The sequence below is a fragment of the Pinus tabuliformis genome, chromosome 2_1, assembly GCF_031772625.1.
Source record: "Pinus tabuliformis cultivar Carrire ecotype Pingquan chromosome 2_1, CPIR1, whole genome shotgun sequence".
In the NCBI taxonomy this organism is placed as follows: Eukaryota; Viridiplantae; Streptophyta; class Pinopsida; order Pinales; family Pinaceae; genus Pinus; species Pinus tabuliformis.
In genome coordinates this window covers 719,508,905-719,536,312 of record NC_142299.1, presented here as the reverse complement: position 1 = coordinate 719,536,312, position 27,408 = coordinate 719,508,905, and positions in this window count along the sequence as shown.

The following is a 27,408-nucleotide window of genomic DNA, read 5'->3' as shown; positions in this document are numbered from 1 at the left end:
CTTCATCATTGCTATCATTTACTTTTTCATAAGGACATTTAGAAGAACAATGTCCTATTATTCCACATTCAAAATATTTAAATGGGAGATTAACTTTGAACTTTCCAATTCCCTTCACTAGCTTTCTTAGAATTTTTTTTCCTCTTCATGTGATTCATGACAATAGTCTTCTTCAGTCCCCTACTTGCTCGTTTCCTTGGCTGCTTTGAATGCAACTTCTTTGGATGTTTTATTCTCCTTTTTTTTCCTTAGTTCATATGCAATAAGAGTTCCATGAAGGGTATCCATGTTTAACTTTTGAATGTAAGATAGTTCATCAATGGTTGATAATTTAGGATTGAATCTTGAGGGAAGTAATCTCAATATTTTACAAACAATATCATCCCCTTAGTTTCTTCACTTATACCTATGATTTTGTTGGCAATACCATCTACTTTAATGAAATAGGAAGAAATATTTTCATCTTCTTCCATTTTCAAACTTTCATACTGACCTCTATAAGTTTTCAACTTTCCCTCCTTTATTTGTTTAACCCCTTCATAACAAATTGTGAGCTTGTCCCATAATTGATTAACTAACTTGCAATGCATCACTTTAAGAAATTTGGTATCTAATAAACCACAAAAGATTCCATTTTTGGACATTACATTAAATGTATAAAGAGCTTTACCGGTTACATAAGTGGGAGGGGTAGAAGGTACTTGGAGACCCTTCTGAATAGCTTCCCATACATTAGTACCCCAAGGTATGATGTATGCTTCCATTCTTATTTTCTAGAAAGGATAGTTTCTTCCATAAAACTAAGGAGGCTTTCCTAAAACATTGAGATTGGTCATGTTCCCTGTGATCAACCTTCCAGGGATTAACTTTTCTTGAAGGAACATGCTCTGATTCCAATTGTTAGAATAATTATTACACTAATAATGGGGTGAATAAGTGTAATGGCCAATTTAAAAAATTTAAACAATTTCACAATTGATCATAACTAAGAGTATAATGGCCCATCAATAAATAAAAATACCATATCAACACATGAGAACACTAGTTATACATTGTTTTCGGGAAAAGTGTCTATTCAGAATGACCCTATCCCACAGGGTTGTGACAGTGACCACAGAAACAAACAAGGAAAACTACTCTTGTATTCTTCTTTATGAACTATAAACGAAGATGGTTAAGATGAACCGACCTGTGTCTTGCGCTAGTTGTTCGATCCAATCTCTCCTCCCTTTGCCAGCTTCCACTGATCTGCTCCCTCACTTGCCCAGCGTCACCAAGTTCCTGCAAGTTCACAGAAGAGAGAAACTACACAAAGACATAGATTTATGTTCATAAAAAGCTTAGGATCAGATTTAAGCTAAACATACAAATATAACACACGTCAGATATACAAGCATGTAGGAGAAACTCAAGTAGTTTTATTGATAAAACAAGAAGATCCAGGAGGAGTTACAACTGATGAGTCCTAATCCAGCATCAGCCTCCTAGCATAGAATCCCTTCTTCACCTCCAACAAAGCATAAATCACCCAATACTCTGATGTCAATCACGAAACCAACAGCAATTCTCTGCAATGTACAAAATTCCAGCCTCTGGATCTCTTGGTGAGGGATCCATATATAGATGTAGAGAAAGAGGATGAGTCATCCTCTGCTGTGACTAGTGTCCTTCTCTCTGTCAGTTCTTGCTTCCACTTGGAGACTGAGAGCCTCTTACTCATCACTGGTCGAATTCAGTGAGGCAAGTGTCATTGGAGAAGATTCTGGAAGCTTCCATTGTCTCTCCACCTCGTTGAATGACTCTGCCACTTGTCATTTCCCGCTCAATGCACCCTGGCAGTGCATTCAAGTGCGTTGCAACGCACCTAGCCAGTGTATTTGGGTGCTTTGCAACGCAGCTAGCTAGTGGAGCATCTGAATTGATCTTGATTTGACTAGTTTTGAGTAGTTTTTGGTGGAGAACTTCTGGGAGAAGCTGTAATTTGTTGACCTTGTTTCTTTAGGAGCTGGAACAACATCTTTAGGGACTTAGGATCCCTTGGTTTATGGACATTTCATGCTTATAGCTGTAAGGCACAAAAATGTCTATAACAGTTTCCCCCTAAAGTATGAGGCCGTTTATCGGGTGAAATGATTTATTAGGAGGATCCGAAGTTCTTCTGATGCTGGGGAGGAGACCTATAATAAGATACAATAAAATACATTATCTTCATACTATTTTCATGATCTAGCTGAGGCGGGCATTCCCATGCTCAGCTTTATAAATTCATTTTTATGTACATAGGACAGACAATCGTCTGATGGTAGACTGATGATTCTGATGAAGTCATCATCCTTTTGGTAGGATGATTATCTGTGCTGCAATGCTGTACATGTCAATGTTTTTATCTTTCCTGAATATATATCGCAGCTCAGATGGATGAAACTAGATCCGGGGTCTTCAATCTCGTCCGATCTTCACTCTAAGTACAAGTCGATCCATGTGAGAAATGTTTTGAAGTCGAACATGGAAAGATATCGCTTGATTACCAGTCGATGATGTAAACTGTTAACAAGCGTGAGAGGAATCACCGATAAGGATGATGACCCTCAAGGTACTGCAGTACAATTCACGTGGTGTGAATAAAGGACTTGGCGTCGAACACCATGCAAAATCTTTCAGTCGAAGGTCATTGATGTATACCTGTCTCCGGAAGTGAGAAACTTGCCATTGAGGCATGTAAGCTTCAAAGTACTGAATGGGGTGTTCCTAGATCAACTTCTTGGATAATGAGCTGATGTCGACAAGAAGCAATCCGTCAAAGGAGGGCCTTAATGAATCCCACATCAATGACACGGAACGGAGAAAATGATTTTGATGGAGGTGAAAACGATCTGATGATATATGGTTCAGGATGGCGGTCATGAAGGAATGAAGTATAATGTATGGTAGTGGATGGAACACGGGTGACTTCTCTGGATGACTTCTCTTGAACATGTCGGCGACACTTATGCGATGGATTGGTAGCATTTACCCCAAATGTGGATGGTATGGCGTGACCATGGTGATGTGACCGGTGAATGAAACAACCCAACCCGACTCAAGCACGGAGCGGAAGTGTCATGTTCAAGAGCGACTTGCTACCAATAAAGATTCTTTGAGTTTCTTCCCAATTTTTCCCCAGTCATTGCTGACCAGTACCTCTTTATTTTTGTCAAGCTTGAGGAGGATAACATATGCTTGTTCTATAATTTTCCCTTCAGGGAAACCCATCGCTATGTTTTAACGAGCCTAGCGATAGTGAAACTCGTTCTTGTCTAAAGACGAGTTTGTCGCTATTAATGTTTTTAACGAGTTTAACGACAAAGATAACTCAGTCCTTTTCATTTTTAGAGAGTCCGAAAAGGTACGTAAAGATAACTCCGGAATTCCTTTTTCGTCATCTAATCCCTTAAGTCTGAAAAAGTATAAAATAATACAGAAGGGATGAATTTTCGATAATTTTAACGAGCCGAATAAAACAAGCGCTCGATCTTTTTGTGCAATAATCCCTCAGGTCCAAAAATATTAAAATCTAGAGGAGGGATAGCACTTCCGGTCGCTTTAACGAGCTGGAAGGCCAAAACTCGGCAATCTTTTCATATTTTACGAGTCAATTGAAAAGAGCTTAAAGAAGACTCGTCTTTTGAGGAACGAGTGATAAAATGGGTAGCAGCTAATTCCAGGTAAGGGTTGGAATTTTCCAATCACGGCAGTGTCACAAGGATGGCTAGTGAAATCACTCTTCGCAGCTATTCCTCAAAATGGGTAAACAATCAAGTGGAGGTGAATGATCGGCCAATGGAAAAGTGGAGGTGATGGTGCAAACACGACCAAGGCTTTAATGGCTGAAATCTTCATTCACGGTGGTTATTTACCGGAGGATAGTTCATTTTTTAATGAGCTTAAACGTGGGTGGAAACACTTGCTCATGTCTTATGTTTATTTTTTAACGAGCTTGAACTATGTGCTAAAACTGCTCGGTTAATCCAGTCATATGATAAGAATGTCTCATATAAGATGCCATTTTTTATGGAGCTTGCGCCTTACAAAGCCTTGCCCCGCATCCTTTCTTTATGTAAGTTAGGAAACGACTAATCCAAAAAAACAGATAAATAATCGCTCTTTCGCTTGCATGCCAAAAGGTTTGCATGCCCCCAGGTATAAAATATGGTTTCAAGGTTACCCCTCAATTTGCAGACAAAACATTTGTTCTATCAAGAGAGGCCTACCTCTTACAGGTCACCCAAAGATTGCTCTATTCGCGGTGCAAACAAAACAGTTCTTCGGCAATGTCTACCGAGATAAACAAAGGTGAGTGACTCCATCTGTCAACTCACATAACTTTGACAAGAGAATCTTATTCTAGAACAACCCCTCTTCCAATCACGTATGGGGTATGGACTAGTCATATTCTCCCACGGAAACCTACCCTATACACGAAGTTTTCCTGCCGAAACAGACCAGGACACATGCCCCCTGGGTTTCAGTCATATCCCTCCGAATTTCTCGCGTTCATCGGGAGGATGGACTGGGACTTGAGACATTTCTTGCGTGAAGAGACCATTTAGGGATGGTATATGACTATTTGCTATGCGTGATCCAGGAAATGAAAGTTGGTCCACGAGCTTGACCACTCTTCCTTCGTGCGGAAAACACATTACTCTAAAGAGTGAGGAGACGATGGCTCCCATGCAATAAATATAGTCTCGTCCAAGGAGTAGGTTATAATCCAAGGGTCCTTGAATGACCATGACGTTCAGGCGAACTGTCTTCCCTCTCAATGTTATGGGCACATCGGGAAGGATCCCTAAAGGTCGACTGCTTCCTTTATCAAAGCCTGTCAGATTTCTCATTTCAGGTAACAGCGATGGCGAACCAAGCGCTTTCCAAGCAATAGAGGAAAGGATACTCACAGAAGCCCCCTCATCAATGATGGTACCAGCCATGACCATTCTATATATTCTAACGATAATTCGGAATGGTATGCTTGTTGGCAAACGGGGTCTGCCTAGTTGATTCCAGTCGAAGGATACGACTAGGTTGCTTGGAGGTGGGACCGAGTAGACGGCCGGGTACGACTCTGACGAACTTCGTTCCTGTGGTAAAGGAATGGGTAGATTTCCCCCATGTTCGTCGGAGTCTGTGTTGATGAAGAGAATTTGGACGGTGTCATCCTTATCCTCTTCAGTGACTGTATCATTCGAAGATAAAACCTCTGAAGGCAAGACCGGGTCAACTGCCGCCTCAACCTTTTGACTTTCGTCTGGTATGGATTCAGCTGGTGTATCCTCAATGATATACGCTTCAGCTGACCATTTGAGTGGGCCAGCTGGGTTCTCAACTGGTGACGGACTCGGCAAGAGTTTTTTATATCCAGGAGGAAGTCGTAATGGTGAAACCGGACGATCATCCAAAACTCTTTTAGCCTCATCTAAGAAGGGACAACGATGGAGGGCATGGTCACCTTCGCACAGCCTACAGGGAAATCTAGCTCTCCCTTTTTGTCCTGGGGCTTCACTTTCACTAGTTGACGGTGTGCTTTCAACATGATCTCCAGAGGTTGATGACACCGGATTGTGCAAACGAGGAGACCAGTCCCTTAGTATCTGGGGGATGCAAGGACAATCTCTGTGAAAGTGGTCTCCTCTACAAATGACACATGGTGATTTAGGCCTGGTCGGTGCTGTGTGTGGATTCTCATTAGACGACACTCGTTTTCCCCCATTCGCCTTTGGCTCCTTCTTCTTTTTCTCTTTCTTCTTCTTTTCTTTCTTCTCCTTAGGAACTTGGTTTTTAGCTTTACCAGTCCTGTCAAGCGAAGAGGAAGGAAGAGAGGAAGAATTAGAAGAAGTAGAAGGTTGGTGGGTAACTCTGGACTCGTCTAACTGCTGATTCGATTGCTCAGGAATGGTGGTGTTCTGAAAGACATTGGTTGAGAAGAGCCAAACTGGCAAGCCAATTGTCAGTCCTGGAAGCGACAATGTGGCCATATGGGGCGCACCAACATCTCCCCAAAAGGAGAAAGGACTAGGATTTCCACCAAGGGGAATTCCTTGGTTGGTAGGCTCCATTTTCTCAACCTAAAGATCAACGTAGGAAAAGGGTGTGAATATTCCGTTTAAAATAAATTTTAACACGCTTTGACACAAGTTTGTTTTTCAGTTTTAAAGAGTCGAGAAAAAACAAAAGATGACTCTAGTCTCCTTCGATTTTTAATGAGCCTGAAGTAACAAGCGCTCAGATGGACCTTTTCCGTTAAGGAGTCTGAAAAGGAACGAAAGGGACTGATCTGGAGATCTAGGTAGAGGGAGTACCAAACCAATCACAAAACCACAGAATACTTTTTAGGGTACGGGCAGTCAATCTTCCCGAATGCTGTGTTCAGTGCATTGCGATCAGTAGGGCGGCCGACACGGCTTCCTATGGATAAAGGTTTTATGCCTATAGGGGTCTCCCAATATATACTGGACGGTACGTGGGAGCACAAATCCGTACTGGCACTTATCGTCTCAAAGTGGAGGAATCACCCAACCAACAGTGAGGACAACAGTTACCAGGCTTTATGACGCCGGAATACGTCTCTAGCCTAGACCTCTAGATGTTGTGCGTTAAGTTACAAAGCGTTGTTAAGTTCATTGAATTTATTTTAGGTTGATCTTTCTTATGAAGTTTGCCTTTTGGGTTCACCACGAGATGTAGATGTAATTCCTAAAATGCAGTCTAAAGATGATAAGCAAGCTTTTATCTCTTTTTAGCAATGAAAATCCTAGCTACAAGGGGAAAAGAAAGACACAATCTTTTCTCAAAGAGCAAAGAGCACACTGTAAATGCACTTTTCCTAAATCAAGCCATACAAACTGTCAATATGCAAATGCACTTGTGCATGTATTTGTTTTTCACTTTCTTAATATTGATGCCTAAAAAGAAAGTTGTTGCACAAATTTGAATTCGATTTCAAGTGAAAAACACAAACAAGCTTCTTTTCGAAATCAAAAGGTAGAGACGATTACGACACTTTATGATTTTGAAGTAAACACTTGTTTCGACACTAGAAATTCACAAATTCAAGCCAACGGCAAAAGCAAAAGCGTAATCAACTGCCAACAGCAAATATACTTTCTCCTAAGATCAAAACGACACTTACGACAGGTCTAGATCTAAGGGCGACAGTATGACCAGTTTACTTTTGCAATGGGAAACTGTAAATGACGTAACAAATACACAAAAAACAAATACAATTTCTTTTATACAACTGAGGCAGAATTAAGGCAAAGAAAAGGGGCTTTTAGATAGACAAACACATTGATCACAGGCTGCAAAAATCAGAGGTAAAACTGGAAAAAATGAGCAAAGAACCTCAGCTAGGCAGGGCTAGGCTGATCAACGCACCTGATACACAGAGAAACTGAATTGTAACGCAGGTAGCCCTCTCGGGAACTACGCTGAAATGCAGAGTCTCTTCACAGAGCCTGCGCTGAAGTAGAAACGAGAATTGTCTCCGGGTTCTGGGTCACGGTTTGCAGTTTAATCTATGGTTTTTGGCCGGATAAAAGCAATCAAATGTGTACAATCAGAGGGTTGATTTACAAGAGGTTTGAGAGCTATCACAAAGGGTAATTAGATCATTTGTGAGTCAACTGTTCAGATCATAAACAGGCCGAGTGAATGGACTAGAGTAGCAGTTATCTACTTTGCATTTGTAAATGGCAAATGCAGTTCGATTCGCCACTCCTAAGTTTATGAGATGAACAATAATAGAAACACAAATAAACTAACTAGACACGATCCCCAGCAGAGTCGCCATTTTGTTTTCGGGAAAAGTGTCTATTCAGAACGACCCTATCCCACAGGGTTGTGACAGTGACCACAGAAGCAAACAAGGAAAACTACTCTTGTATTCTTATTTATGAACTATAAACGATTAAGATGAACTAACCTTTGTCTTGCACTAGTTGTTCGATCCAATCTATCCTCCCTTTGCCAGCTTCCACCGATCTGCTCCCTCACTTGCCCAGCGTCACCAAGTTCCTGCAAGTTCATAGAAGAGAGAAACTACACAAAGACATAGATTTATGTTCATAAAATGCTTAGGATCAGATTTAAGCTAAACATACAAATATAACACACGTCAGATATACAAGCATGTAGGAGAAACTCAAGTAGTTTTATTGATAAAACAAGAAGATCCAGGAGGAGTTACAACCGATGAGTCCTGATCCAGCATCAGCCTCCCAGCATAGAATCCCTTCTTCACCTCCAACAAAGCATAAATCACCCAATACTCTGATGTCAATCACAAAACCAACAGCAATTCTCTGCAATGTAAAAAATTCCAGCCTCTGGATCTCTTGGTGAGGGATCCATATATAGATGTAGAGAAAGAGGATGAGTCATCCTCTGCTGTGACTAGTGTCCTTCTCTCTGTCAGTTCTTGCTTCCACTTGGAGACTGAGAGCCTCTTACTCATCACTGGTCGAATTCAATGAGGCAAGTGTCATTGGAGAAGATTCTGGAAGCTTCCATTGTCTCTCCACCTCGTTGAATGACTCTGCCACTTTTCATTTCCCGCTCAATGCACCCTGGTAGTGCATTCAAGTGCATTGCAACACACCTAGCCAGTGTATTTGGGTGCTTTGCAACGCAGCTAGCTAGTGGAGCATCTGAATTGATCTTGATTTGACTAGTTTTGAGCAGTTTCTGGTGGAGAACTTCTGGGAGAAGCTGTAATTTGTTGACCTTGTTTCTTTAGGAGCTGGAACAACATCTTTAGGGACTTAGGATCCCTTGGTTTATGGACATTTCATGCTTATAGCTGCAAGGCACAAAAATGTCTATAACATACATGGAACCCCTTGAGGAAGAAACCAAAAATATTTTATCTTCTTTAGTAATTAATTACATCAATTTACAAGCAGCAATCTGTTGTGGCATTAACCCCCCAATTTCAATTTGCAGGAACCAACCAACTAAGGACACTAACCCCCAAAATAAATTTGAAACCACCAACTTGTTGTAGGGTCCAACATTATTAAGGAAACAACCTTTGAAATATACAAGAACCAAATTACTATAGGATCCAACTTAAATGAGGTAAAAACCTATAAAATATACAAGCACATACTTATTGTAGGCTCCAACCTGATTGAGGAACCGACCTCCTTCACCAAAACATAGTGGACTTATTTTTGCAATCTTTTGAAATAGATCAACAAGATCAAGACACATATATTAATTTTAGTTAAACCTATTCTTAAATGTTAAAAAGTGAAATCTTTTTTTTTCTTGTACCTACTCATAAGCCCTAGAACAATTTGACAACAAAAAATAGCCTCTTTCCCTCGAAATCTTATCTTCATTACTTTTCATGCCTCCTTTCACATTAAAAACAGAAATATTCCATTTTTCCTTTTTCGAAATTAATTTGGACCTCAAACTAACCCATAAAACATTATAAAAATTAATTGATCAACAAAATGCACCTTTCCAATCCATAGTCTACAAAATGCATTTCTAATTAATATATATATATATATATATATATATATATATATATATATATATATATATATATATATATCTAATAGGACTCAACCCATAACCACTCACAGCATAACCAAATGATTTACCAACTCTGCTAATGTGTCCTTCATTTATGCTAGGGGTTACAAAATTGTTTTCACGTGAGACAACCCATATATTAAGACTGATATCAAATGTTAATAGTAAGCCAAGGCTCAACCTTTTCATAGAGATGAAACTGTTACACTTCACCACCATTCCACATTACATGTTGTGATTGAAATGGTAAACCATGCCAATTATAAGCCGAGACTCCACCACACAACAAAGACAAAACCTTCATGATTTAACCACAATGTCATGCCATATGCCAATAATGATCCAATACTCAACCTCGCAACTGAGCCAAAACATTTACAATTTTGCCACACATTTATTTTATCTTATATGGCAATCACGGTCTAGGACTCAATCTCATGAAAGAGCCGACACCAATATGTTCTTAGACCAATTCACCACAATCGGTGAATTATGTCAATGATAAGCCAAGAATTGAATTCATGATAGAGTCGAAGACAATATGCACTTAAACCACTATGACATATTGTGCATTTTTCAAAATCAACTGAACCTTCATGCTTTACCTTAGAGTGACACCATATGCCACTAATGAGCTGAGACTCACCCTTGTGCTTGCACAAAAACCGTTTGTGATTAAAACATAGATCCATACCATATGACGATACTAAGACAAGACTCATCCTCACAACTAAGCCAAATATTTGTGTCTAAACCATATAGTCATACCATGAACCAACGATGAGCTACATCAAAACCTTTGTATAGAGTCACATCATGAACCAATGATGAGTTGTCTCAAACCCTTCATACAGAGACACAATGAATCAATAATGAGCTTCATTAAAACATCTTTATAGAGTCGATGAGCTGAGGATCGAATCTAAACCATAGAGATATCTCCTACTAGATTGATGTTTGATATACCATACCAACACACACACACACATGTCTCATGTGTGTGTGTGTGCACTTGATCCATTGCTTATGGTAAAAATTAATTTAAGTTTGGATTGACATCAATTTTTATTTTAGGTTGATATGATTTGAATTTGGTGTCAATGAGAAACTTCCATATGACCTTGTCATGTGGCCTAGTCCTTAAGCATCCATGGTCAACCAAATGTCGATGTTAACATGATGTCATCATTCAACATGGTGCACTCTTACTAGTTCCATATGTCAATCATATTTGGCCCAATTGGCCACCCAAAAATTTCAACTAGACATGCAATGTGCACCCAACCATGGTGCCACATTATCCATAATATTGTTGGATCATCTTATGTAAGCACTGCCACATCATCTCATCTTTCTACTTGTCAACCTACCAATTGTGTCACATGTGTCATCCATGTTTACGTGACAAACTTCCATTGGCTCTATTTGTAGTGTAATTTATCCATGTGTCTTGCGGTTGAAGGGTTGACGTCAAGACACATGTCATGATTTTATTATTCCAACATTGAGAACATGAGGAGTGTGACCTTCGTTAACCATCGCATAAGTTTTTTCTCCATCTACCATACATAATGTCCACAATAGTCATATTTTCCCTAAGGTCCAAGGTGTTTAACGTGCACATTTACATGTGCCATCTACCATTTATTTCTCACCAAAGCATGGATATGCCTTAAACATGCACAAACTTTAACAAATTTGGTGTTTACTTAACAAATTTGGTGTTTAGCCCCTTTTTCACCATTTTATTTTCAATTTGATTTATCTTCTCATTCTGGAGGAGTTTGACTTGGTCTAGTATACTATTTGGAAGGTATTATAGAGGACTATCCATCTAGAGAATATTAAAACCCATTCGATTTTAAAAACTTCAATGAAAACTCAATAATATTAAACCTATAATACCTTATCTATCATCACTAATATGTCAACAAATGCTCACTAATATTACAAGGCATCATACCTCCTTTGACATGAAAATATTCTTCCCAAAAGTTTTCTTCCTTTGACATCCATGTCATGACATTGGTTGTCATCTATTTCCAACAATATCCCCATACTTTATTTGACATTAATTACATAACGTTTGTTGTCATTAATGACAACACTATGCTCGACAATATCTTTCTTTTCATTGATGGAAACACATCACACATTTTCGGTCATTAATGGCAATAGACTAAACTCCTCCTGTCAAGTTTTCAGTCAATTTCTATTGTCTCTCTGAATAAAATTCCCCTGCAAATTTGTAGGTCAATGTCTTTCTCTCTCTCCTATTAGTCAATGTTTACTTTCTCTCCCCTTTTGACATCAATGGAAAATGGACTACTCAAGATGGCTGCTAATATGGTGATTTATTACTATTGAGCCAAAGCTATATACATGTTCCTATATATACCTATGGACCTACTCCCCTATGAGTGAGCTCTCCCCCTATGGATAATTTTTTCTCCTATAAATGTTTCTTGTCATGTGGCATAGTCATACTCTTCCTATGTATACTCATGTTACATTTGAAATATCATTTGCAAAAAGCCTTCATCCAATATAAGTGTCTCCATATCCAATACAAATATCTTAGACTACTCAACTTCTATTTCTGATAACTTCTCCCCTTATGCCTAGTCTTCTTATTTCTTCAAATCTACATCTATCTTGCATACTCTTGCTTCGTCATGTTTCATTTCAACCATCCATATGTTTGAAGAAGCTTTTACCAATGGATTATATCTAAGTGGTTATATCTATCCTTTGTTATTCATGTCTTGTTATCCATGATTTGGTGGTCTCACTTAGATAAGGGATTCCTTCCTCGAACCATCTCAAATTATCTTGAAATGAAAATCTATATGCCCCTCATTGTCGAATTTGTACCATTTTGTATCATCTTGACTATTGGTAGGAATGGCCCATATGAACTACTATTATAACTTTTGATTTGGTCGCCCATATATTTTTTCCTAGAAGTATGATAATATCTTCTATGTCTTACATAATCATGCATGGAATAGGTTTGCAATCCCCTCCTTTATGTCCAAATCTTGTGCATGAGAAACAATGACAAAAAAGCATATTTTGATAGCTAACTTAATGGAGTTTCTTTATTATGCATTTCCTTTGAAGTTGTTCCTCGGAAGAGATTCAACTCTTTATTGATATTTGATTCCTATTCCACTACTTCTTATAGATCCCTTGAATGTCTTTATATCTTTTAATGGTCCTTATACCATCTTCCTAGTTTCTTCCCTTGCTTGAGCTAGTTGTATCTTGTTGATTCCTAGTTCCTTTCTGAGTGTCCCGTAAGAAGTGAACATTGTTAGGATGCTCCTTTACTTTATTGATGTCTTTAATTGTATTGTTGTTGGATATTATGAATGTATTAACAAGGATCTCAGTTTGTTCCTCATTTGGTGTCCTTGAGGGTGCTTCATGTTTGGATTTCTTGTGATATTCTTGATAACCAAGGCCTATTTTGATGAGGAGATATCTTTGTAGGATGGGGATATGATCTAATGAATCAAAACCTTCAAGGAGATTCAAGTTTCATTTGAGATACTGTAAGGTCTTTTCTAATTCTTATATCAAGAGAATAATTACTTCTTCAATCTTTTCACAGTGTTTTTCCTTTCTTTTAAATTGCTTCGACAAAGTTGTTGGGCACGGGATCCCCCAAGGTAATTTTTGGGGCTTAAAGCCCAGATTTTGACCAAATCGAATGTAAATAATCCACGTGGAGTGTAAGCTTGTAAACGAGTCATAGGGTTTTCCGCCCTCATCTTTGTAATGTAATGTCGGCTTTAGAGATCTAACCATGGTCTGCAGACCATGGGATTGTATAAATAGAGTGAGGCTCTAAGTTGTAAATAAGGAAGAGAAGTGGAAGCAATAGATGGAGAATTGAGTCTTCTCTATGTGTTGAGTCGAGTCTTTGGGTCGTAGAGTAGGAGAAGGCTTTGCAACTGAGTGCGCAAAGGCCTAGTATTCCGCAGCTGACTGTGCGGACCCCTGCAGTTGAGTGCGCAGGGCGAGTCGAGTCAGTAAACTTTGGAGAAGTAATAAAGAGAAGTTATACATCATTTTTGTGTATCTTTCCCTGTTTCATTCATTGAATGTATCGGATATAAATTGCATTTCTATTGTTTATATGATGTGCTAACTTACATGAAGGTGTTGATAAAGTGAATATAAGATAAAGTATTTGTTTACGTGAAGATAACTAACTGCTATAAGAAGATAAGTAAGATACATGGTATAACTTGGGGAAGTAGTGCAGAACACTGCCCTAGCAGCACAAAAGCACCTCAGCCCCTGGTTAGGGTTGAATGAAAGCGATTATAATAGATCGCGAAGGCCTCGCAGGTCAGGATAGTCCGCTAAGTAACCTGCATGAAGGTATTCAAAGTTGGACTAAAATGACCCCTAAGACATCTCAAGGGTGTGGAAACTTAGTTCCAACATCCCCCAATACTATTTCGGGTGAGACCCCAGCCCGTGCTCCACGGGTTATTTTCGAAAGCACCAATAGTGTAGAGATTTATTTGGCTAATTAACTCTGAACCTAGGTCAGGCCCCCTCAAGCCAACAAATGGTTTCATTGTCGGGACCAGAATCTGCATACATATGTCTGATGTCATATCATTGGAATCCGACTAAGAAGGAAATTGAAGGTTGGCTGGACAGAGGGATCCATGAGTTCACGGTGCAGGAAAACAGGAATCTGTGACTGACAAAATAAGAGCGGTTAGACTTCTACCTATATACAGAGATCCATGAAATATTTTTCGCATCTTTCCCTACTGAGCTGTACAAGTGGATCTTAAAGTTAGCAGATAGCCAAGGAAGGTGGAAAATCGACAATCCTATTATGTGGACCTTAGAGTTGGTGCACATATTGGAAGCATCAGATGATAAGATTGTGGCCGCTCTTAATCACTGGTTCGATCAGATATAGGAGGATTCATTACTGAGTTCTTGGCAGATACTTTAGCCAGCTAAAGTGAAGCAGAGTGATGCTTTCTCAAAGGACCACGAGGTAAGTATGTAAAGTCTCTGAATACTTGGATTAAAATGCTATTGTGTGAAAAGAGGGTTATGCAATTACCTTGATGTCTGGAGCCACACGAAGAGGAAAAACCTAGAGAAATGAAGGAAGTGAGGGACCAAAGAATAGCCCTTTGATTTCACCTCCACGAGGGGATGAGGAAGAGCTTGCGAAGGTCTTGTCTCAAAGTGCAATCCACTTGATAAGGCAGAGAATTCTGTGCATACCACCCCCACCCACACCACCACCAGCTTCACCACCATCACCTCCATCTCTACCCGTACCACCTCCACTACCACCATGAGTCAATATGGCAAGCGTAATAAAGTTGTCTGTGTTCAAGCGAGTAAGAAATGAAGACCCAGACCAGTTTTGGTTCGTGACAAGAGCCGTATGGGAAGCACATTGAGCTACAGATGATAATATAAAGAAAGCAATGCTAGTCAGTGCTTTGCAGGATCGCGCGCTGACTTGGTATATTAAGCATTCTAATGAAAATCCGAATGCAGGAATCATGAATATCCAAATTACGCTAAACAAAGAATTTAACAGGCTGAAGTCAGAAGCATAGTCAATCATTGGATTCAAAGAGATCGCAATGATACTAGGTGAGACTCCTTGGGAGTTATATTAGAGACTAAAGTGTACGATTCGCGAAGCTAATATGACTTTGATGGATGGACAACACCGCAAATGGTTTGTAGCATCGGTAACACTACATTTGAGGAGTGCGCTGTCACAACAGAGGTTAATGACTCAGGCAGAGGCCTTGGAAATCGTAATGAGGCTGCATGAAACCCCGATGTAGGATCCTAACTTGGGAGTTCAGCATATCCATGCGCAGTTGAAAAAAATATGCCTTGAGATGCAGAGTCTAAAACAGGACAAGACAGCCCAACCAAAAGTGCGCAAAGAGGTGTGGTGCATAAAATGCAAGGGTCAGGGTCATGATAAGGACCACTACCCTATGTTTGCGAATTACCTCGCGGGAGGAGGAAGGATGCCACTAAGGCCGAAAGTGAATGTAGGACCTAACATGGTACGTACTTTGTGGTGCGTGATTTGTCAAATAGGAGGAAATCATGCTATGGACAACTGTGATTTGTTACAGAAGTACACACAGAATTCGCAACAGTTGTTCTGTAACTTTTGTAGATCGGTTCAGCATGATGAGCACACTTGTAGAAGCTATGAGTTGATGACGGATAGAACTCCCACCTATAGAGTTCAGGCCAAAATGCGGCCCCTAGACTAGAGTGCAGGGATTGTGTGAACCAGATTGCAGGGGCGCGGACGAGGCCAAGGTGGAGGAGGACCTGGAAGAGGTTGTAGATAGCTGATATGCTACAACTGCAGAGGGTCGGGACATTATACTCATGATTTTACAAACCCAACACATCCATCATGTCTGTATTGTCCTTGTTTGATCATGAGATGGAAGATTGTCCTACACTGATAGCAAGGATACGCGACAAGGGAGTGATACCGCCTCCCCTATCTCAGAACCTGTAGATGATGAGGTCTAAGCCATGCAACGAAGATCCAAATGTGAACATTATGGTCCGAAGTGGAATCGCGATGGGAGATGATAAATGCAAACAGCCCGAAGATATTACTTGGGTTCACAAAACTCTGGCGAAGGAAGCAGAGTTTGATTTAGAGCGTACTAAGGAAAACTTCCTTCGCTGATTCCTCCAATTCAAAAAGCAAAGATAGACCGAAGCTGGAAATGGACCCAGCTATGCTTATGATGTGCCTAGAAACATGCATGAAGCTACTACATGACAGTAAGGCTGTAAATGGATTGCAGGAACTCACTAAGAAATGTGTTGGGACCATGCCAGGAGAACCACACGTAGTTCGAAAGATTGGAAAACACAAGACTTGGATAGGGATACAAATGAGGCTAACCGCGCAGATTAGAGAATATGATATGGACCAAGTAATTTTGGATTTAGGATTGAACGCGAATGTTCTATCGAAGTAGACATCGAAGCGAATGGGGAGGCCTATGCTGCAATGGTCTCCTATCTAGCTGTGAATGGCGAACCAGCAAAAGATAATACCTATGTGGAGATTGCAGAGAATCACCATGGATATTGAAGGAGCAGGCGCACTAGCAGACTTTGAAGTAATAGAGATTGTTGATGACAGCAATCCCTAGCCCGCGCTCTTAGGAATTGATTGGCGCACTGACATGAAGGGGCTGACTAATCTGAAGAAGCGTAAGATGATTTTTGAGAAGAAGTCTCTGCATGTAGTTATACCCTTAGATGCTGCTGAGGGATCATGCTACTTAGAGCCAGTGCATGACTATGAAAGCAACGATGATTTGGACTGCATCTACAAGATAACTACACGAGAGCAAGACTAGGTGAATCCCACCGTGGATGGACACATCTCATGGGAGCAAGAAAGCTCCTGCACGTCAGATTATATTGAGGAGATAGAATGATGGCATAACTAGTTACATGAGGTAACCACACTTAATTATAACAAGTTGACAAGGTCACTACATTTTGTATCAACAGAAGTGAGAGATCTCCCTACTTATGATGCATTAGGTGAGGTAGATGCTTTCTTGGATATATTCGAAAGGGAGGTGCTGGAAAAGCAATGTTTTCAAGCCTTGAATTAGGTACTGCGCACTATGCCCACAAGGTGGTGGGGTACACACAGAGGAATCTTTGAAGATTGGTGCGCATGTACAAAAATGTTGTGCTCATGGTTTGGGAAACCTATAGCGCAATTGGAAAATAAATACAATGGACGGGATGGTCCACGCACTCATCTGTCTAGGTGGGTACAGGCATATGGTAAACAACTTGTGTGGATACACATGAATTGTGCGTTGGGAAATATGATCAATAAGCATGTGTTCGGGGGGGAATTGCGCAAATGACTCCTCAAGTTGGAATGACAGAATGTGGAGAGAACAAGCACGTAGAAGATTATCCACACGAAATCATTTAACGAGGTGTGCGAAGCACCGAACAAGGTATGCAGTGTGCAGCGAAGTGATTGGGACCTACGTACCAACAGTCTTATTGGCTTATAGGACAACATGCAAGAAACTGATGGAACTAACACCTTCTAGGCTAGCCTACGGAGCAAACGTTGTAATGTCAATGGAGTATATCATGCCTAGTCTGCGCATAGTAGCGCCCGTGGATATGACGGATCGTGGAGCCTTGGAAGAAGGGATTGCGTAGTTGGAAGAACTCGAAGAAGAACGCTTGGGACTTGATGAGGAGATTCGGCAGGGTGATCTTAGACTTCAAGCACTCATGAATGAAAGAGTTTGGTTGAGGGAGAAAAGTGCCATGGTGGAAGAAGAAGTCAAGAAGCTTGAGGAAGGAATAAAGAAGGATTTTCTTGATAAGAAAATTGTGGTGATAAAATTGGATGCACAAAATTACGTTGACAAATTTGGGGACTACCACGGAGAGTTGATTAACTTGATGCCTTGGATTGGACCGTATTTTATTAAGAAACCTCGGATAGGGGTGCGATGCAGTTGGTAAAATGTGCGATGTAGTTAGTGAAGTCAAATTATGAACCCTACCTAGGAGAAGTAAGTGATATTCGGTTGAAGCCGTATACAAGTAGCCTGGCCACCTGACTAGATGCAGGAAGCATAGTCTTAGCACCATAGGCAGTTGAAAGGAGGAGTGGGACTATAAACTACTCTACTCGGGAGTTGTGCGACGTCAAGGCTGCGCACAGGAAAGAAGTGTCACAAGGTTCGTGACAGCGTAACGGTAGCTGCGCTGTCATGCGGGTCGGTTGGAAGGTGACCATTATAGTCACTATTCACGATGTGATGCTTGCTTTGAGACCAAATGGAGTGGGCGATAGGCATTTAAGGTAGGCTTTATGGGCTATATTTGGAAAAATCTTTTGCTAAGGGAGCATTAATGAACCGGATTTGGGGACAACAGTCGAATTTGAATTCAAAAGGTGCTATAAATTGCAAAGGGCTTCCCAGCAAACAACACTTGGCCATTTGAGAATCGAGCTACTGTGCACCCAAAGATCCATGAACCCAAATCTCTTTGATTTTTTGAAGTCAAAGGCATTGTTTGAGCACTTACCTGAGCCGTTGAGAGATTTGTCAAAAAACAATATGACCACACCAGAGGAAGCCATGTATATCGACGAAATGACCGCTGAAGAGGCCACACAGGCCATGACAATAGGAGATGCCCCAGAGAGCACTCGGATAGCAGTGGAAATCCCTAAATAACTATTCATGCCGAGACCCAAGAAAGATAAGTAGCCCATGGTTCTGGTGCACATGTCCCCTAGAAACCCGCTGCGAACTAAATGGACCATGGAAGAAAAGGGGAAAGCAGTTAATGTGGAAACCGATGAGGAGGAGGAGAACTGTGAGGAAATCCTGGTTGAAGAGGAGGAGGATGAAGAAATGGAGGAAGAAACCCAGGGTGCAAACCCTCTAACTAGGCTACTAACATATGTTCCTCCGTGAAAAGGGAAAGAAAGGGTACCTAACGACATAGATGAGAGCAAGAGCTCTCTGTAGAATCCGCTACTACCTAACGATATTGTTTTTGAAGGAGCACACTTGGGGCGGGTGCCGAGTCTAAAGTTTTAAGACTGGGATCTCGTGGACCACAAGAAGTTCCCACACATGGAAACTACACAGCTCATGAAGCTGAAGAGAAACGCTGTTGCGGAAGTTATAGAGTTGGAGCTGCACAAGTGGTTACACAGAGTAGAGAAAGCAGGGTTGTTGAACCTTCTCTGGGTGTCGCATTACCATCATGCCCCAGTAACTATCTTTTCCATCAGGCAGCTACTCTGCCTGATGCATGATGGGTGTTTGTGGCTAGAGGAGCCCATCCCCATCACATACCACTTGATTCATAGAATTACCCGACTCCCTTTCAAAGGGGAGGACCCAGCAGATATTTCGGAAGGTAAGACCAATGACTTGGCCATCGCAGAGGCCATGAAGGTAAAATTCAAGCTGGAGAAGAAGAAGAGAGGGCATGCGATCTCTAGTATCAACAATAAGGCAGTCAAAGTTGCGACCCAGATATTGGCTGGCAAGGTTATGCGGAAGTGTCGCGTGGATGAGACACCCATGCTGGTGATAGCACTTGTTGCATAGTGCATAGAGGGGGTCCAGTTTAACTATTCTGAGAACTTGTGCAAGGAGTTCCTGGAGAGTTGTCGCGAGGCATAGGAATAGGGGAAGACCTTCCACTGTGCATGGATTCTGCGATCCATAGTGCTAGTGGCTTGGGATTTTCCTAAGGATAGCAAGTTCCCCATAATTGCGCAAGATCTTCTAGAGGCAGTGAAGTACACTTCATTGTGGGCCACTAAAGACGCACAAAGGATCCGAGACAATAAGATATTTTGGGTATTCATGGAGATGAACATCAGAATGGGGATTAACCGCAAGCCGCGGTTATCGCCCACTATCTACAATAGCCTAAAAAGCTTCGAGGAGTTCAAGGTGGACTTCTATCACGTGTACATCAGGGCGCGCAAGGACCCTGCGAAGAAGTCGAATGGACTATCGTACCTGACCATGGATAATGTTATATTCATCATGCTTGATTCATGGCCACCGCAGTGGCGCACTCCAGCCATCTCCGTGATGGAAATAGAAAAGCATGTTGCACAATGAAAGAAGGAGGAGGCAAAACTGTAGATGATGCAGTTGGTAGAGAAAAGAAGAAAAGAGGTAGGAATAGAAAAGGCATAGGAGCCGTGGGACACCGTGAAGGAAGTAGCAGAACAACAGAAGGTAGTCATAAAATAGCAACAGGAAGTAGAGAAGGAGCGTGAGGGCCATAAGCCGCCCTCGCCTGAGGAAGATCCTGAGACAGAGGAAAGTCGCGCGGACCTAGAAACAACATCTACACAGTTGAATCTCTAGCACCCGAGAGAGCAGGTGGGGCCACGAAAGAAGTCGAAAGCTTCTAAGACTTATTTTGACCCCATCACCCTCACCGAAGGAAATCTCAATGATATAGGGGAGACGGTACATGATGTCACCATGGAGGCCCTCCAGTTGCTTGTAGAGGAGAATCTGATTGTGTTGGGGGCCCTCCGAGCATAGATACAGGAGTTACAGGTGCGCACTCCTCAGGCAGGTACTCTCTTCACCAGCCTTGCAGTAGGAATGGTCGCGGCTGAGGAAATGCTGCACGCCCACATGACCAACACCAAAATGCTACCAGAGGGGGAACTGGTTACAAAGAATGATGTCAATAGGCCTATGGTCAGCACGTTGAAGGTATTAGGAATCAACATGGTTGTGCTCCCTCGGGAGACACTCTATGTCCTACACGATGGAGTGACTTCAGAACTGCAGGCTAGGGTGGGCTGCACACTATAGGTGTTTAGCAAGAAGAAAATTAATATGGAAGAACTGAGCCTGTAGTGCAATGAGGTAGTCGAGCAGAACCAAAAGATGGTGCAGGTGGTTGAGGAGGCCTGCCAGATGGTCCCTGAATTGGTCATCCCAGCAGAGGCGTGCATCTAGAGGTTAGCAGCAGGGGTGCATGAGGCGCGAGAAGTGATGGCTAAGGTTTAGCTGGAGTTGAACCTTCAGGTAGCAGAGCTGCAGTTGAAAGTGTAGCCTTCAACTCCTCCAGAGGTGAGGGAATAGCATGCCAACGCCATTACATCGGGGATGGAAGAGATCAGCAGTGCAATGAAGGACTGCACCAAAATGTTTGAACAGTCGTTCGAGGTCCTCACCACTCTCCAGGAGGATCTGAAGATACAACACTTAGAAACAGAGACGGACAAGCTACAGAAACAGTATGATGATATAAAAGGGACCACTCAGATGGTGGCCCTTACATAGAGGCTCCTGTGGATGCAACAGGCCAAAGCGCTTAAGGAGAAGGTAGACACAGCGTGACATAAAGAAGCGATTTTGAAGGAACGCGTCTAGCCTTGGATCGATGATTCATTCGTCATTACAGCTTCGATCGAAGCCAAGCTTGTGCAGATGCAGGGAATGTAGGAGTAGATGCAGGGAAGTAGTTTAGTAGTCTCTAAACAGCGCATTCAAGAGGTACAATAGGTAGCTGCTCAGTGCGTTGTCAATCTTTCAGTAGTTCAAACATAGTTGGGAGGTCTCCATGCGAAGATATCGGCATCGACATAGCGACTCAAGGGCGAGTCACGATGTTTTTTTTGCGGGCCTGTTGGGTGCGGGATCCCCCAAGGTAAATTTTGGGGCTTAAAGCCTAGATTTTGACCAAATCCGATGTAAATAGTCAGCATTTTGTTGTCACGGAGCGCAATCTTGTAAATGAGTCATGGGGTTGTTTGCCCTCATCTTTGTAATGTAATGTTGGCTTTAGAGATCTACCCATGGTCTGTGGACCATGGGACTGTATAAATAGAGCAATGCTCTAAGTTGTAAATAAGGAAGAGAAGTGGAAGCAATAGATGGAGAATTGAGTCTTATCTAAGTGTCGAGTCGAACCTTTGTGTCGTAGAATAGGAGAAGGCTCTACAGTTGAGTGCGAAGAGGCCTAGTGGTCCGCAGTTGAGTCCACGGACCCCTGCAGCTGAGTGCATAGGGTGAGTTGAGTCAGTAACCTTTAGAAAAGTAATAAAGAGAAGTTTTACATCATTTCTATGTATTTTTTCTTGTTTTGTGCATTGAATGTATCGGATATAAATTGCATTTATATTGTTTATATGATGCATGAACTTACATGAAGGTGTTTATAAAGTGAATATAAGATAAAGTATCTGTTTACGCAAAGATAACCAACTCTTATAAGAAGATAAGTAAGATACGCAATATAACTTGGGGAAATAGCGAAGAACGCTTCTCTAAGAGCGTGAAAGCACCTCAGTCCATGGTTAGGGCTGCGAGAAAGCAATTATAATAGATTGTGAAGGCCTTGTAGGTTAGGATAGTGTGCAAAGGTATTCACAGTTGGAGTAAACCGAGCCCTCAGACATCTCAAGGGTGCGGAAACTTGGTTCTAGCATCCCCCCCATATTGCTTCAGGTGAGACCTCAGTCCACGCTTCGCGGGCTATTGTCAAAAGGGCCAGTGGTGTAGGGATTTGTTTGCATAATTAACTCCGAACCTGGGTCAGGCCCCCTCAAGCCAACAAGAGTCTCCTTAATCCTCTTGTTTTATTCTAGTTCAACTTTTAGAGAGACGATAGAATCTGCATCATGATCTTTATCTCCATATTATTGCAGTTGCTATTCTAATTTATCTACCTTCTTTATTATAGATGGTATTTCTTCAAAGGCATTTATTAGTTGTCCTTCAAGGTCTACTTTTGCTTCACTATCTTCTTATGCTATGAAAAATACCTCTCCTCTTTCATCATCAGACATGCTTTCATTGATTTGATAGTTACTGTCTTCTTTGAGGTATAAGATTCTCCTTTCGGCATTTCATATTCATTTGGAATAATTACATTTGAAATTTAATTCATCATTCTTATCATGTAATTTCACGTAAGGACATTTAAAATCATAATGTCATATTCTCCCACATTCAAAATATTTAAATCAGAGCTTACTTTGAAATTTCAAGTTCCCTTCCATATATTTGCTACAAATTTGACTTCCTCTTCATCTGATTCATGGCTAGAGTATTATTGAGTCCCATGCTTTCTTCCTTCCTTGGTTGTTTTGAATTTGACTTCTTTGGATCTTGTCTTCTCCTTTTTTTCCTTAATTCATATGCGATAAGAGTTTCCTGAAGGGTATCCATGTCGAAATTTTAAATGTTAGATATTTTCTCAATGGCTGATACTTTTGGATTGAACCTTGAGGGAAGCTATCTCAATATTTTTCAAACAATATAAACATCATTGGCTTCTTCACTATGTTGATGGTGTTGGAAGTCTACCAACACAGGGGGTCTCCTCAGTATGAAGTCCCAACTAGACCTCACATTGTTCGGAGTAGGAACCCCATCTGGATAATAGGCCCAACCTCCATAACTCAAATTATTTCTTGGCTAAAATAAAAACATAAGATGGTATGCACATCACCTTTGAAATAGCCAAGTAAGTTGACAGTATGAAGCATACAATTGCAATGTAAATAAGGTACTTTCATGGATGGGAAAGAAAGAGTGAGTCTATAGAAGAAAAGTAGTAGTACTTTCCTAAAAGAGACACATAAGAGCATATAAAGAATCATTGATTAACATGAAAAGTAGCTCATGACATAATGACAATCACAAAATAAAATAACAACACACATTCAACAAGATGTACACCAAATCCAATGAAATAATTCATTTTTTTATTATGTATGAACACAAACATATACCATAAACATTAAAAGAGTAGTCTTACAACATCCAAGATACATGAATGAAAGTGTGTCAGCTCTAAGAGCTTCATAAATTAAGTGAAAGTTCCAAGATACACAACTACAATGTTTCAACACTAGCCCCAATAGTGGAACATTAAGTTACAGTTTTCTCCTCCAAACAATGTTCTTCTCTCTTATGCCAAGCAAGAGAAGTCGAGGTGTAAAATTCCATTTTCTTGAGTTATTAGGGCATATTTATATCAAATGAGGTGACTCTCTACCTCCCTTGTGACTCTTTACCTCCATCATGACTCCTGAGTTTCTATGTGACTTTTCAAATTCCTATGTGACCTTTGAGATTCTACATGACTATATAACTTTCTTGTGATTTTTCACATTCCATATGGGAATCTTGGGTTTCCACACATTTTAAAATTTCTCATTTTGGAAAATAAAAAATTGCATTTGACCAACGTGGTAGAATACATGAACAACATAAGAGTTTTATGATAAGACTTTGGGAATCCAGGATTTGGCAACTATGACGCAAGACTTCATTGTAGTGTATCAATGCCAAGATTTTCTATTTTTTTCTAAGTCTTCAACTCTTCATGATTAATCTGAAAGGTACTTCATCTTCACCCTGCAAAGGGTCTTGATAAGCATTGGAATCTCCTAAGTCGACATGAGTTTCCATCTCTTTATTTTTTTCCAAGATTAATTTTACTCTTGCATGATAGCACCTCGTGTCTCATCTCGACAAGTTTCCTTCTCGTAACCTTTACTTGATGACATCCTTGAGCACCATCCCTCGATGATAGAATGATAACACCTGGAGATTAATTTCACTCATGACAAGACAATATCATTCCTAAAATAACTTGTTCTATAATGTTCATACAAGGTGCTAATGATGATAGGATATTATGCAAGGACTCAGATTAGGTTCCTAGGAATTGCTTAGGTTTCCATTGTAAGGAGCCCATGGATTCCCTATTTTCCACTAGGATTTTGTAATGCACAATAAAGCGAAGGTTCATCAACACATTTTCTATGTCTAGAGGGTAATATTGATATGCTTACTGACCAAGAATGCACAGTGCTCACTGCTCTGAAGGGAAACCAAGGATTGCTTAGTTGAAAAATGTAGGGACTTAGGGGAGACCCCACTTTCCATTAGAAATGTGCAATGTGTAGTGGAGGTAATACTTGATCAAGGCATTGTGGAGTTGAGCACTGCAGGAGACAAGAGTGACAACCATATCATATATAATTGTGCAATGCATGGTGATTGAGAAGAAGACTTTGGGATTGAATATTTGAGCACTGCAGTGACCTAGACATGGACCTATTATCTGCTAGAAATTTTCAATGTGCAATAGGATGAATATTTGGCGAAGGGATTGAGCAGAGGTAAAGTGTAAGAAGAAAATGTTTAAGTAACTATACCCTAGGGTGCTCACTACGCAATGAAGGGAAGAGAGCCTTTTTATTGTGCAGTTTATCCTTGCAAGAAGACAAAGAAGTCTTCATTATCAACTAGAAGTTCTCAATTCACAATACAAGGTAGAACTTATCAAGGCTTTGTGTAGTCAAGAAGTACAAGCAAGAAGGGTTTAATGAATATGGTTTGAACGTGCATAATGTGCAATAATGGGAAATGTTCTCAAGAAAGGCCTAGTGTGCAGGTCCAAGAGGTAAGATACTCTGATTGAGTATTAAGAATGTTCAGTTTTTATCACCTAGTGGGAGTTCAATGTATTTACATCTTGCACATGATGGGAGGACTAGGAAGAGCTCCAAAATTTCTAAGTGTGGGGTCAATGGAACAACAGAGGGAAAGACAATGAAATAAGTCCCAAAGAAGGATCACACATGTGTGTAACATAAAAAAATGCATAGTACTCAATAAACATGAATAGATTGAAACGATAACAAAACGACACTTGGTTTTGAGTGTGACAATTGAAACATAATATTGTGACACTTAAAATACAAATGCTCACAGCAGTGTCAAATAGAGTCAAAAGGTGCACTATGCCATGGGAAAGTGTCTGTCACATATTCTAATGATAAATAACATCAACTAGGGCAAGAGAATGCACCAGAACGACCTCTAGAAGGTGAACCATATTTCTCTAAAGTTATGTGAGAACAAACAAAAGTGGTACATGAAAGGGAAAAAGTGACAGATGAAAACACAAAGAAAATACAAGTGACACATGCAAGACTGAAAGAACGAAAAAAGTGACACTGGGAAAGATAAAGCAAGCAAAAAATATGCATGTAAGAGAAAAGTAAAGAAAAAGAAACACTTGCAAGAGAAAAATCAATAGTTTAGAAACTCACCCAAAAGATGAGGCATTTGCAACCACAAGTGAGAGGATGCTCCTTATATTCCAACAATGCATAAATCTCAAAATTGAAAGATGAATATAAAGATGAGCTCTAAACTACAATATTTATATAAGGAGTGCACAGTTGTAATTAGGGTTGAGATTGCTGAGTGTGCTTAGTGCATGTCAGGAAACTAGGAGCCAAGGTTGCATTAACTAAATTGAAGAAGTACATGCCCACTATCAACAAAAAGTGTGCAAACACTATCTACAAAGGATTCCCTTACACTATCATGGTCATATGGATTACGTAGTCTCTATCTCTAGTAACTATGCAATCATTGGCATTAGGAACTACACAAGCACTTCCCACAAGGATTGTGCAAGCACGATCTCTAGAGACCATGTTGTCACTGTCTTGAAGAACTGTGCAATGGATTTGTTCTAAGGTTACCATTGACTACTAGGCTTGCTTAAAATAGGTGTTCTTTTGAAGACTTCAAGGAGTTGGGAATGTGAAAGAAAGAGGTTTGAAACTTAGAATTATTAAAGGAAGACTTGAACACTTGAACATGACCAAGCATCGCCATAATGGCTTGAGAAAAAAGATGGAATGATCATAAGGAGGCTCTGAAATTTGGATGTAGGAAAAAATTTGGAGGGTTTTTGTCATAGTGATAACACACAGACACCTTTGATTGTGTTGAAAATAACATATACCTAAAGGAAATAGGAAGCATTATTTTCATCCTCTTCCATTTTCAAACTTTCAAACTAACCTCTATACATTTACATCATCACCCCATTTATTTTGTTATCCCTTTCATAACAACTTTTGAGCTTGTCCCATAGTTCTTTGGTAACTTGTAATTCATTACTTTGACAAATTTTCATTATTTTCATCCTCTTCAATTTTCAAACTTTCAAATGAACCTCTATACATTTACATCATCACCCCATTTATTTTGTTATCCCTTTCATAACAACTTTTGAGCTTGTCCCATAGTTCTTTGGTAACTTGTAATTCATTACTTTGACAAATTTTGTATTTGATATACCACTTAAGATGGTTTTTTTAGCCATTACATTAAATATATGAAGCGATTTACCAGTTGCATTAGTGGGAGGATTAGCAAGTGCTTGGAAACCCTTCACAACATTTTC